The following is a 15,182-nucleotide window of genomic DNA, read 5'->3' on the forward strand; positions in this document are numbered from 1 at the left end:
AGGAATGCGCGCGCAACTTCAGACGAAAGACATAGATGCGGCCTTCGATTAGCAGATGCACGCGCAACTTCAGCCGAAGCCTTCGATTAGCAGATGCACGCGCAAGAGTTGGACACTGCTGCGCTTACCTGCGGGACGTCATGTCAGGCCTAGGCGCTCTCTTCACAGGGAGAGTTCAATGAGCGAGCGCCCGCTCTCCTGTCGCTGTTTCCCGGCAGCTGTTCCCGATACACCCGGCTCCCAGCAGCGCGGCTTCATATACAGATCCGGTCACCCCCCAGCTCACATTCTCCGGACACGCCCACAATGACACCATAGCCCCTTATGGTATCCGCCCACCTATTCCATAATAAGCGCAAAACCCAGGACGGGTTAATACCCGGGACTTTTGCCTTTGGTTTTGATGCTCAACTGCAACTTCCACCAACTCCAGCAAAACCGCAGCTTCGCAATTAGTTGTCTAAGGCGCCACCTAGAAAAGACTTTCCCTGACAGATTGACCAATCGCAGCGCTGACTGACTTGCAGCTGTAGAACGCTGCTCGCTTATTGGGTAAGTGCTCACCTTGCGTCACGCTGACATGCGCCCGCCCCCTCCGGAGTCACGGTCCCTGAAGGGAGAGGCAGTTAAAGGGCCAATGGAATTTTCAATTGTGTAGTTTTCTGTCTCTCTGTGATGTAACAGTGATTATCAATGCTGCTATTGCTTTGCATGGAAACAATACCTGAAGTTGCCTTTGAGTGTAGGGGACAGAGCAGAGATCCTATATATTAATCGAAGGCCTATCTATGTCCCGAGTGGCGGGGAGGCAGATGCGCACGCAACTTCGGTTAAGGAATGCGCGCGCAACTTCAGCCGAAAGACATAGATGCGGCCTTCGATTAGCAGATGCGCGCGCAACTTCAGCCGAAGCCTTCGATTAGCAGATGCGCGCGCAACTTCAGCCGAAAGGTTAGGATCTAGGGAGGCAGATAGATGCGGCCTTCGATTAGCAGATGCGCGCGCAACTTCAGCCGAAGCCTTCGATTAGCAGATGCGCGCGCAACTTCTGCCGAAAGGTTAGGATCTAGGGAGGCAGATAGATGCGGCCTTCGATTAGTAGATGCGCGTGCAACTTCAGCCGAAAGGTTAGGATCTAGGGAGGCAGATGCGCAGATGCGCGCGCAACTTCAGCCGAAAGGTTAGGATCTTGCGTACCTGCGTGGGTGGCACCACGCTGCCCAATCAACACGCACCATTCAGGTCACAAGGGTCAAAGCAAACTAATCCGCCCACTGAACGTTTGTATATTCCATTGCGCCCTTTCTCCTCAGTTAAATCTCCTCAAGACTGTTCATACAGTGTGTTGTTCCTCACTACATCTCTCTGCTGAAGCCATCAGGGGCACCATTTGGAGATACAGCTACTAAACTAGCACAACCACTGCCAGCAGCTACTCCACTGCCTCTGTCACACCAGTTAATAAACTGTCTGCCTCTGTCACCAGTACCGGCAGCTACTCCACTGCCTCTGTCACCAGTGCCGACTGCCAGCAGCTACTCCACTGCCTCTGTCACCAGTGCCGGCAGCTACTCCACTGCCTCTGTCACCAGTGCCGGCAGCTACTCCACTGCCTCTGTCACCAGTGCCGGCAGCTACTCCACTGCCTCTGTCACCAGTGCCGACTGCCAGCAGCTACTCCACTGCCTCTGTCACACCAGTTAATAAACTGTCTGCCTCTGTCACCAGTACCGGCAGCTACTCCACTGCCTCTGTCACCAGTGCCGGCAGCTACTCCACTGCCTCTGTCACCAGTGCCGACTGCCAGCAGCTACTCCACTGCCTCTGTCACACCAGTTAATAAACTGTCTGCCTCTGTCACCAGTACCGGCAGCTACTCCACTGCCTCTGTCACCAGTGCCGGCAGCTACTCCACTGCCTCTGTCACCAGTGCCGACTGCCAGCAGCTACTCCACTGCCTCTGTCACCAGTGCCGGCAGCTACTCCACTGCCTCTGTCACCAGTGCCGACTGCCAGCAGCTACTCCACTGCCTCTGTCACACCAGTTAATAAACTGTCTGCCTCTGTCACCAGTACCGGCAGCTACTCCACTGCCTCTGTCACCAGTGCCGGCAGCTACTCCACTGCCTCTGTCACCAGTGCCAGCAGCTACTCCACTGCCTCTGTCACACCAGTTAATAAACTGTCTGCCTCTGTCACCAGTACCGGCAGCTACTCCACTGCCTCTGTCACCAGTGCCGGCAGCTACTCCACTGCCTCTGTCACACCAGTTAATAAACTGTCTGCCTCTGTCACCAGTACCGGCAGCCACTCCACTGCCTCTGTCACCAGTTCTGACCACGAATTACCTTTTAAACTTAAACGACGACAATTCCCTGTTAAGGCTGCATTTGCCATGACAATCAACAAATCACAAGGACAAACATTGGATAAAGTCGGCATTTACCTATCTGAGCCTGTGTTTGGTCATGGTCAACTTTATGTTGCATTTTCATCTTTTATGAGTGCAGCGTTCATCTGATGTTAAAGTCAAAATTTTAAGTACAGCTCACCAGGGAGAACTCATTCAAGGACAGGAGAACATTTTCACAAAAAATGTTGTTTATAAAGAAATTTTTCAGTAACACTTTACTACCAATAAACTCAAAATTTAAAAATTCTAATAGCAGATAGGTAATAACAAGCAAGAGGCACAGATTCACTCTACATCCCCACAAATTAGCGTCGCCAGTTGCTGCCTGGGAATGCAGAGTGAATCAGCACCCATCGCATTTTGCTGCCTCACTGTTGTTAGCATTCTTTCATTAACGATTCTTTAGAGAATCGGGGGTTTACTGGTAGATATATAAGAGAGTCTGTATAAATAGTGTATGTATATATAGATATATAAGAGTGTGTGTATAAATAGTGTATCTATATATAGATATATAAGAGAGTGTGTGTATAAATAGTGTATGTATATATAGATATATAAGAAAGTGTGTGTATAAATAGTGTATGTATTTATAGATATATAAGAGTGTATGTATAAATAGTGTGTGCTAGGATGCTGTATGCTTCCTGCAGATACTGAGCAGGAAATCCTCTGCCCATGGATGGGATATGCTGCCTATAGAAGCAGTTCCATATCAGTTTCACTGTAGCCAACAGGTTCCAGGCCATTGACATGTGAATAAAGTCAATCTGAAAGAGAAAGGAGAGCAAAGTGAAGGAGGCCACGCCCCCAGCTCCCCCTCCCTCTCTGGCCAGTCTCCCCGCCTCGGTGATACAGAGAGAATTGAGGACACCGCTGGTTCCTATAGAGCGGACGAGGCTGCTGAGCTGCAGGAGAGACACTGGCACAAAACCCAGGGCTCTGCGGATTCTCTGTCAGTGTCTGGGTGCCGGTTGAAAGGAGCAGCTCGGATATGAGATCTGGGGAGGATGCCCGCGAGATGTGCTGATGTGAGGACAGGTTGTTCCCATTGCGAGGCTGCCAAGTGCATCCAGGATAATAAGATCTGGTGAGTGTTTGTGTGGATAGTGATGGTGGCTGCATGCAGCTTCTTTCCTGATCTGGGTCAAACCACGCGTGCTGCTCTTTGGGGGGGCTGGAGAATCTGGAGGAGCGATTTATAGGACTGCAATGGCACATCTGCTGCATCTGGAGCCATGGACACTGTTCTCTGAGCAATGGACATTGCTATAGGGCACATCTATACCTGCTCATACTGCTGCTGCTGCTACTGGAGATTTCACAATTCTATCCATGTACATCCCTATTTATAGTACATCAGTGATATTTACAAGCAGGACATGCCACCCATATGGTTTTGATTGCATGTGTAGAACTTGCATTTATATTTTACAAGAGTAGAAATGTGCCACTCTCTCAATCAGCAAAATATATATATATAAATGTTTTGTCACCTAATACACACACACACACATATATATATATATATATACTGTATCTACGTGTTCATATACGCACACATTTCCCAAGATCAGTTGTGCAGGAGATCTATATGGAGGAATGTACCATTCTTGTGCTTGTGGGGTGGTTGAGCGTAAGGTAGTGCAGTTGAATATACATGTGGTAGGATTGTTATACTTGGTTACCACGGAGCAACGCTTCCTCCCCAGCACAACACTTGAGTGGAGGCTAATGAATAAACACAATGCAGAGAGTCCCAAGCACAGCTAGTGGGAGGGAGGAGATTAGCATTAGTCTGAGAAATCCCACAGATTAGTCTTTCTGTTGGCTCTACGCAGAGCAAGGGCAGGAGGTGAGAACTGCTTGCTTTTCTGCTTTCATCTGAGCGTGATCTTGTGGCTTTTCTTGCCTAAGCGTTTCACTGCTAGATGCCTTTCTATAGATCTGCTTTTTTTTATCAGCGGTGGCCCTAATGCTGCTGCCGAACTACAATTCCTAACGTCTTCTGAGAGCTAAATAGGGATGTCGAGCTTCAGATCTAAAAAGTGTCGTGATTGGAAAACAACATAAAAAGCAGTGGGCAGTGTAATAAAACACACAGGAGTGAGGATCTGTGCGCTTCCACAATCGCTAGGTAAGCTGTTTATGTGATAACCTGTACCAGCTTTGGTAGTTTAAGAGTTCATTGTCATCCAGACTGTCAAAGTTTCCTTCCTGGGCATCAGCGGGGTTTGTCACATCCGTTTTTGTTTGAGTTGATGCCAGCGTGCTGTCAGGTACATGTTGGCAAAGCTAGATGAAGCATTTCCTATAGTAGTGGGTGCTAGACTGCACACATTGTGCTGCTATTTCCATGAGCGCAGGGGAAAAAATCAATAAGAATGTACTTTATTTTACTACAGCAAAACTATGACATTAGAAACTATCTTTTTGCCATTACTACCTGATATCAATATTTAATGAAAATGTAACAGAAGCAGGGAAAGTTTAAAGTGGCGCATCATTCAATAAGTGAAAATGCTTCCACACCTAGATTGATTGCAACATCTATATTATTTCATATTATACACACGCTGCAGGGGTCAGGGAATCAGCTTCACGTGACACTCTGGTTCTACTGACACGTCATACGTGTGCAGAGCAAAGAAGTTTCAACTCCACATTATCTTGCAATTAGTAGTACAACAGACCAATCAATGACTGAATGTTTACACTAGTCCTGACGTTTTACATTTATAGTCAGATTTTAGGATATATAAAGTCATGATGTTACTGGTGATAATACAGAACCACAGTTATAAATTATGTAAGAATGCAGATAACTTGGGGTGGTTCACCTTTAAGTAGGGATGCACCGAATCCACTATTTCGGGTTCGGCGAACCCGTGAATCCTTCGCGAAAGATTCAGCCAAATAACAAATCTGAATCCTGATTTGTATATACAAATTAGGGGTGGGAAGGGGAAAACATTTTTTACTTTCTTGTTTTGTGACAAAAAATCACGCAAATTCTCTCCCGTTTCTAATTTTCATATGCAAATTTGGATTAAGCTCGGCCAGGCAGAAGGATTCAGCCGAATCCGAATCCTGCTGAAAAAGGCAGAATCCCGAACCATATCCTGGATTCGGTGCATCCCTACCTTTAAGTTAACTTTTAGTATGATGACAATTCTAAGCAACTTTTAATTGGTCTTCATCATTTATTTAAAGTTAACTCATAGATGAACAACCCCTTAATAAGATTGCTATGAAAGTTTAGGTTTGCCATGGTAATAGTGAACTGAGCACATGAAATGAAAGCATCGCCCTGCCAGTTTATCTGCCAGTTTCCTTCACTGAAAAGAGAAGACAAGCCACATTGGCACATTCTCTCCTTTCAGTTCTCCTGAGAGTAACCCAGCCAACAAGAATATGTAGCTAAGACTGAACTACAGAAGAAGAACCACCATAGAGGCATCCTCAAAAATATGTCAATGTTTTCATATGAAATTGGTTGGGCCAATTCCTTAGCTATGCAGAAAAGCATCAGGAAAAAAAAAGTTGGAAGAAAATAGAATTCATTCTTACTTCACTGCCTGTGGATTGTAGTTGAGGTAACTTAAGCTGGCCATAGATGTTGAGATTTTTAAAAGATCAGATCCTGATCGTGAGACCAATATCTTCTCAGAACGATCGTACGATCGTACGAATTTACCATCAACTAAAAAGACCAATTTGGCAGGAAAACAAAGGGGAGCTGCCTGCTTGGCCCTGCAAACATAGAGAGATTGCACTGGGGCCGACAAAGATTTTTTGACCTGGCCGATCAATTTCCCGGCAGATGTCGGCCGAAAAATCGTAAGATGTACGATCGTTCGAATACCACTAACCGCACGATAATTTTGAAGGATTGGTCGGACTTGCCTAAAATCGGTCGTTCGGCAAGAAGAATCGTCGCGTCTATGGGGACCTTAAGTCTCTGCGTTTTCACCAAAAGAACTTATGAAAGAGAGGCTGCTTAATGCATCCAAAGATGTCCCTATGGTGCAAGTGCTTTGTGGATGGGCCTTTGTAGGCCAGAATTTTCAACCATAGGGTTGAAAAATGAGCATCTTGATTTCCAAAGAGATGCTTCTTTTTTTCTCTAAGCTTTCCCACCAGCAATAATGGGAATCTTTGTTGGTAGGGTAGTGGCACACGGGAAGATTTGTTTCCATTGCCAATCACTGAAATTGCTGGCAGTATGCCCAACTTATCACTAAATCCACCAAGATTCCTCAGAGGCAACTTTGGGCGATAGTGATAAGTTGGGCATTGCCTTGGAAAAAAAATAGATTTAGTGATAAGTTGGGCATACCAGCAGTAATTTAAACGATTAACAATGGAGATGCGGTGGGCGATTTGTCGCCCGCAGCCATGCATAAAAAATTGTAGCGACAAATCTTCACATGTGCCACTACCCTAAAACCCATGTGTCTCTTCAGTTTCCCCAAATCGCTTTTACAGGAGGTTAGTCGCCCGCAGAAGCAGAGATTTATCACTGACGATTAATCTCCTGATGTGCCATTGCCCTAAGTAAGCCTTTGTCAGTGATGGAGAATGGAAGCTTTGTTGTTTAAACATGCCCAATCTTCTTAGTGGTGATGATTAAATTACAACCAGAAAAATTCATGCCTCTTGGTTTTCTGGGTTACACTGTATTTGCATGTCTGGATGAGACAAGTCAAAATTTTCTGTGATCTGATACATGTTTTTGTAAAATGGCAAAGCAGGTCCTATAAAGCACATACAGACTGACTTGGCACAATTTTTTTGATACCTGACCTAGTTGAAGGATCACTTTAAAGGAGAAGTAAGCCATTTTAAACACATTGGTGTCCCTGAGCAGTTTGATTTCTTACCGCCTCTCCAACCACATCACCAAAAACTTCTAAAGTTCTGGTTGCCTATGCCCAATGTGGAGCTGCACAGTGGGATGGCAGAGACTATATTTGTCTACAGTTGCATACTTTCAGAGCCTTCATTACTGTCATTGCTTTGCTAAAGCATATGCACTGAAGTCCAGGAGCCAGGGCAGCTTTTATAATGCACTCTTCTGGCTGATTATCACAGTCATGAAGGCACTGATAGGTTGGATGCTGCAAAACATGGCGACTGTCCACCACACTGCAGAGCTTTGAGATATGGGGGCCCCTTTAGGAGATTGGTTCCTGGTAGTTGAGTAGGGGGCCTGTATAGGGGAACCCAATGTGTTTACAACAGTTTATATCTCCTTTAGATGGCTGTAGCTGCTTTCTAATTGCTTTAACACTAGAAAGGCATGCTGTCCATTAGGAGAGGCTCCTGAATGGCTGGAGAACACTTTATTTTGATCTGTAGCATATGTTGCCATTTTAGCCCTAAAATGACTGGATGACATATGCATTATGGTTAGACAGATGAGAAGATAAATTGTGGTCCATATTTTTTTTTTTTAGAACAAGACATTAAATACCAGCTTTGGTTCTATCAGGGCTTCAATACAAAAATGTATTGATTTCATGATTTTGTATTGTGCAAGTAGGTCTAGTTGTTAGTGATCAGTCTTTGATACAGGTTCTCATGCTAGATATCCTGGCTTAAGTCCTTGTGGCAACTTCTTGTGACTTTGGATAATAGTGATGTGTGTTTACCAGAAACCTTTGGGTTGGGTGACTTCGGGTTGAAGTTTGGGTGCCCACTGCAGAGTGGGGTTTAGTGCAGGTCAGAATGGAGAAGTACACTACTCCTCTGCTCTGTCTCATAAAATCAGAGGCACACACAGAAGTAGCATAAGGAGCGGGAATATGCAAGTATGGATTGTGTGCAGGTCTTAAAATGGCAACATTTTGGGTATGAGTTGACTTTTTCCTGACTTTAACCTGACCCACACATCGCACACAAGTCACTTAACCTCCTTGTCCTGCAATACTTACTACAACTAACATACCTGACTTGCTTGCTGTAAAGTTCTTTAAGTCCTGTGGGAGAAAGGCGCTATATTAATATATAAGTAATTCCCTTTACGTAAATGCAATTAAAAGTATAGTATACATATTATGCTTTGCTTAAGCAAATATCAAATGTAGGGTGTTAACATTACATTGGGATCCTAAGTAGACAAATGCTGGGATCTATATCAGACCCAGACAGGAGCTTTATGTTCTATTTCTTGTGTCCGATGCAGATTCCAGTGCCACAATGTAGTGTCTTTCTATGGCTAAACTCCTCTAAGAACTCTTAGATGTGCTTCAACACAGATGGAGCACACTGTTTCTGACTTTTTGTGTCCTTATACCACCTTTCTCTAGCAGTGAGGCAGTTCAGTTTCACAAATTACCAAGGAGTTCCCTCGAGTTTTCCTGATATGAAAAAAATCACACAAATCACTAAACAACAAGTTAGTATATAGAAAACAGATTTATCTGCTAGTTTAGTTTTAAAAAGTATGCAAAATACTCTCATAGTATTTGTCATTTGTATTCCATCAGTTTACACTATAAAAATTAAGGACAGTTATTACTAAATGCCACTTGGTTTATATATTTATGCAGACTGTTTTACAGCATTAATGTCTCCTTTAGGAAGATGCCTAATAATTGATGAGCTAAAGACGCATTTAGCTTGCAGGCTATTATAAAACAGTTGCTTACTGACCAATACTAATGGATTGTTAAACCTTCCATCACACTGAATAAATAGTTAAACATCTTTTCCAGCATTAATGCTGACTGATATCTGTAACAGGTTAAAAGTCAAGACCTGTGTAAGTGCTGATGGACCTTGATCATCATGGGAGGTTATTAATTCCAGCAAGCAAATAGAAAATGAACCATAAAGGTTTGTGTAGTTAAAAATCTGGAGGGGGTGTACAATGCAGAGGCAATTTCAGAGCTCATGTCTACTGTATTTTGTATGTTAGGCTATGGTGTAATCATCAGCATTATACACACATACCTATATATAGATTTTATTTTGTGTTTTGTAAGAAGCAGCTCAGTGGGCTACCTCGTTCATACATAAATTTAACCTGAGAAAATTTACAGGGGTGAAATAACCAGATAGGCCACTACCCACACACATATAATGGACTATTCAGGTTTACATTTATTTAAAACATTAAATCACAGAAAGGTTATCATAAGCTTTGGGACAATCCAGAGCTGTTACTGCAAACTGATGTTTTGTGAAATAACATTTATATGTCCTTTAAAGAGAATTTGGCAGGTACATGGCCCTTGTTTTAAATTTTGAGACAAATGTGAAGTGAATTGTTATTGGAATGCAATGAAAATGAAAATGATGTATGGACTTTGAAGTTTTCTTTGACAGACCCAGTTCATTTTTACCATGCCTGAGCTTAGCCAAAAATGTCCAGTATAGTATTACCTTAGCTGTGACTTGCTGAATTCTTCTTTTCTCTAGTCCAATATTTACACTGCTGTGTTTTTTTTTTTTGCTATTATTTTGTACAGATACAGTAAACCTATTTTATTTATGTAGGCAAAGCCACCAATGATATCACGTGTATAGGGCTATTATAAAATAATAGAAGGGTAAAGGGTAGATAAATTCTGTATAAATAACTGGTTCTAAGTGTTGCCTTTTATGTGCCTTCTGCCCTGCCTTTGTCCATAGAAGGCAAATATATTGGTACCAAAGGGTAGATAAAGTTAAGTCCAGGCTGAATGTATATTGCAGTGGGACATACTGTTGAAAGATCATGCAAATTAATGTACAAAAAAAAAAAAGCTTTGCTGGTAACAGATGGACATGGTCACATTTTTACTTAGAAGATTGCTAATAAAACAATGCTGAATATTGCAACTCTGTACTGATGACACTGCTAGTTCCTGAAATGGTCACAATGTACCAGTGAAATGTTACAGTCTCCAAGGTGACAGAAGAAATAGATATGTGCCAAAAAATAGTTCCTTGGGATGGGGGAGGTGTAACACCTACTTTGTATTCATAACTTCTCACTGAATTGGTGCTATAGATAATGTGCCGCATACAGAAGGACATTTCTTTCTCTATGTACTTTCCAAGGTCCTGAAAGTTCCCTCTCATTAGAAAACATGAGATGTAATGCAATATTGGCAGTCATAGCAGACATAATCTATTGATTTTGGGTTTTACTGCACCTCAGACCAATTTCTAATAAACTTATGGGAGGTTTCCTACACAACACAGATTAGCCTTGCAAATCTTTTTAGATGTTAAGTGCATTCACATTTTGACAGTAATGGTAATATTAGTAACTATCAATGTTTATATATTGAATATTTACAGTAAAAGCTTGCTTTCCCTTCTGAATTGCTTAGTTTTTGAATAGAAAAATGGGCAAGCAGTGGTAGAAGGGAACTATACATTGCATAATTGTGCAAAAGAAAGTCTTTTGTTGTAAGGTGACCAAAGGTATATTGAATATCACCAAGATTGTGGGCTGCAATGGATTACCGCTGCACAAAGGCTACCAGCACACATTAAGTTGGGGTGCAATGTGGATATACAAAACCCACCTCTCTGCATAAAGTTAATTTTGATAAAAACAGCAGAGTGCTCCAGTGGAAATATCCAATCCATCATTTTCCCCATCGTCCCTCCACTGATGCTGTTGCTCAGCAGATTCCACTCAAGGTTTGCAGGCAGCTCAAGATATGCATTTTATCCCAGATCAGATTACAAAATCAGTGGCACGATAGCATACTGCCGATTTCTCTTATGTAAATTTGATGCAAAGTCGAGTTTCCAAGTTGCACTTGTGTTTTAAGGGAAATAATGAAATGTTTTTAAAGGTATTATGCTGTTAAACACCTAAAGGCAGAATGTAATATCCATATATGCATTTGACACATGTGTAGTATTTTTGTTCCCATTTATAAGAATAGACCCCTTGTTCAACATGCATTTTATAAGTGCTGTATGTAGTCAGGACGGTTTGTCCTGTTCAGTAGTTACTGTATAGTTCAATGATGCAGAGTCTGTTCTAGGAAGGATTTTTCCCTTTTTGAGGCCATCTAGAGATTTTTTATTGATCTTTGTTTGTAGATTAGCTACAAATTTGGAATTACAGCACCCTGGTTGCTAGGGTCTTGTTTTACTTAGCAACAAGGCAGTAGTTTGAATGAGAGACTAGAATATGAATAGAAAGATAAAGCTGGCCATAGACGCACAGATCCTATCGTACAAATTGAGGATTCGTGCGATTTTCGGATTGTGTGTGGAGAGTGCCGACATCTTTTGTCCGGCAGAGATCGGTCGTTTGGTTGATCGGACAGGTTTGATTTTGACCCGACCGATCCCGCCGGAGCCCATTGCGCATCGTAATCGGATTGTTCAGCCATAAGGCCGAACGTTCAGATAACCCCCCGATATCGCCAAACGAGCGGATCTTTGCGTCTATGGCCACCTTAAGGAATAATAACAATAAAATTGTAAGCTCACAGAGCAATAATTTTTTCGGGTGCATAAGTCAGTGACCCACATTTGAAATCTGGAAAGATGTTCCAGAGGAAGGTAAATAATTAAAAAAAAAACTATAAAGAATGAAGACCAACAGCAATGTTGCTAGGACTAAAAGTAAACCACCCCTTTAAAGGTTTCGCATTTATGTTGGTTGCTGGTTGAAGCACATACAGTATATTCATTTCCTCAGACAGGAATCACTCCACAGTGCTCATCTTGTTTATTGTTTTTCTTTATCCTTGATAGTATCAATCTGAATATATTGTCAGTTCACATGCCAAGCATTGCAATGATTGAAACTTACTGTATATCTGCCTGCACAGTGAACCCAATGTACTGCACCAGTGCTGGCAGACAGAAAGGCCAATTTACTGGACTATGCGATTTTCTTAACTGTAACAACACAGGAAAGAAACACTTGCATTTGTGCTCTTTTTGGTTACTTTCTTAGATATTATTACAAGGAAAGAGATTGAAATGAAACATGAGATTGGCTGGCTGTTGGATCTTTTGCTCCCTTTTGGTCATTGTGATTTAAATGTCCACTTTCACTCCTTTTCACCACATAGTTGATGCCTAAGGCGTTTGTGTGGTTAAGCAATCTCCAATGGCAAGTTGAATCAAGGGGGCATTCAGATCAGATTTAACCAATTTGGCCATCTATTCACTTTGTAGCAGCAGTTCCAAAACTGTGGGTCTTGTCCTCCTAAGTGGTTCCATAGCAGTGGTTGAGGGCCCGGCATGATATCCAACATTCTTATTTTAGTGGTTTTAGAGGCTTTTGAAACCACAAATAAAACATTTTCTCTAAAACCACATTTGGCAAGTACAAATGAAAAAAATTGCTAACACACACACTTCTGAATACAAATGCAAAAAACTCTAAGGCCAGGGCCCAAAGATGACAGATCCCTACTCCAGGTAGATAGTCCGCTGCACCGCTGCACTTCTGCTCCTTGTCTGTCTGTAACCGGAACAATTGTTTCCCCTCGGGTGCAGGCAGACTTGGTGGATTTCTGCGCCAAAATGCAACAGAATCAGTGACAGAATCAGTCAGCAGTTAAAAAGCCAAAGGCAACAGATTTTCTGCCTGGTTTGGTAATGATTGTCTGGGCGTAGCCTAAAACCTCTAAAAAGGTGCGTTTTTCTGAGGATTACTAGTGAAAAAAATCCAAAAACCACTAATGGGCAAATTTACTAAAGGGCGTAGTGGCTGTTGCTGGCGAAAAGTCGCCAGAAATCCAATCAGCAGGGACATCGCCAATTTACTAATTGGTATAGAGGACAATTCACTTGCGAAAGAGTACATCACTAGCAAAGTTTTGCGCCCTTTTGCCAGACAAATTTTTGCTCAAGTAAACGATCGTTACGTTACCCCTTTCGCCATAGTTTCCTTCGCCTGATTATACTTGGTGAACTGATAAAATGAAGTTACATCCTCCTCAATCTTATGTCAGTGACATCATATCCTGTATGCCAAAAAGTTATAAAAATAAAATAAAAAAACTTAAATATTTTTGTTTTAATAGTTTTTTTAACCATTTGAGGGGGTATTCTACATTTGTTTTAGGGTGGGCTCATGTCTAGGACATGATCTCTTTTGCCTTTATTTTGCTTCCTTGGACATTTTTAATAAAAAGTGACCACTTCAAACATTTGCACCAACATCACCAATAAAGTCATATATATGGCCTATATATGTACCCCTATTCAAATTGACCTAAGTGAGCACCACGGAGTGATCATCTTCTGGCATCTTCTTTCTTCTTGCGGCTGCGCATGCGCAATAGAGTGAAAAGCCGAACTTTAACAAAAAAGTTGGCCATTTCGTTCTACTGCGCATGCGTCTACGCTGGAAATTTGAAGAAAGAAGAAGAGAAGCGCTCCGTGGTGCTCGCTGGAATAACCCGGGGCCGGTGCAGTTTTTTGTATAATATTTGCCATAACCTCACATTCCAATCATAGTCGGTGGGCAAGCCAAGGAAACAGCCAGAGAATAACTCAATTTCCTGTAGCTCATGTGAAAACAAGCCTCTAAATCCATCATGTGCCATATGCACCCCCAACCCTGCAAAGTATTTTTCTGCCACAGAAGGGGACTAGCACATAAAGAAGTGCTCCACCTCCTGTAATGTATGCTTAACCTCTCATGGGCTGGGAACTCCTCATGACCCCATACCAATTTAACATTTACTATTTAACCTTACCATTTAACCCTTTGTATCATTTTCCTGAGCTGAACTCACTGTTGAACCTTTAGCCCTTAAGCTTTTCTCCCAGTACCCTGTTAAACACTTGACCTACAATTGTTATCTTAGATTCTTTTTTTTTTTAAGGTAAGTTTTATTTTCTTTTTTACACACATCAATTATACATACATAACAGAGTTATCTTAGATTCTTAGCCAAAGCGTTAGCCCCTATGTTTGTTCCAAACTTAAGCACCATTTCCTATTGCCATCCATTTGTGTTATACCTCTCTATAAAGGTACCAGATGGAAGCATGTCATTTAGGGGAATTGTAAGGTAAGCCATAACCATAAGCAGATTTTTCAAAGGTCGAGGTGAATTTTCGAAGTTAAAAACTTCGAATTTCCGAGCTATTTTTTGTGTACTTCGACTAAGGAATAGTCCAACTTCAATTCGAAGTTGAAAAAAACATTGAAATTCGAATATCAAAATTTATCATGTACTGTCTCTTTAAAACTTCGATTTCGACCATTCGCCACCTAAAAGCTGCCCAAGTGCTGTTTTAGCCTATGGGGGACCTCCTAGAACCTATATGGAGGCAATTGGTGGAGTTTGAGAAATCAAAGTTTTTTGGGGGGGTGAACTTAGAATTGAAGTAGATCGAAGGCGATATTCCTTCGATCGTACGTTTCGAAGTAGGCCGAATACGGACCACTTCGACCCCCAAAAACCTTCGACCTCTATTCGGTTGGTCTCTTTGAATTCGAAGTTCGAAGTTTTTTTTAACTTCGAACTTCGACCCTTGATAAATATGCCCCACTAAGTCGAATCTATGGCACCCTCTTAAAACACCAGAGTGTCAGTGCCATGCTATCTAAAATAATGGTCAGCTCTTTCATCTATGCTGCAATTTGTTTGCATTGCAAGACATGGCATTAATCAAAGAGCTGACCGTAGCATGGAAAGTCCACAGAAATATTATTAGAGGGCAATAGAAACAGAGCGAAACGCTTTTAAAATTGGTATTTCTGTCCAATAGATGGTAGAATATCACTGTGTCTGACAGGAATGCACAGGGAAAGCTTATAAATCCACTCCTTTATTTATTTTAG

General features: G+C 42.1%; 1 protein-coding gene across 1 annotated transcript in view; it reads left to right on the forward strand.

Annotated features, from left to right (window-relative positions):
* Positions 1 to 3,273: 3,273 nt before the first annotated feature.
* syne1.L (spectrin repeat containing, nuclear envelope 1 L homeolog) overlaps positions 3,274 to 15,182 on the forward strand; it is a 285,490-nt gene continuing 273,581 nt past the window's right edge. Inside the window, exon 1 of the mRNA XM_018263031.2 lies at positions 3,274 to 3,503. The gene's annotated coding sequence lies outside the window, so the exon portion shown is untranslated. The remainder of the gene's footprint in view (positions 3,504 to 15,182) is intronic.

The sequence above is a fragment of the Xenopus laevis genome, chromosome 5L (genome assembly GCF_017654675.1).
Source record: "Xenopus laevis strain J_2021 chromosome 5L, Xenopus_laevis_v10.1, whole genome shotgun sequence".
Lineage (NCBI taxonomy): Eukaryota > Metazoa > Chordata > Amphibia > Anura > Pipidae > Xenopus > Xenopus laevis.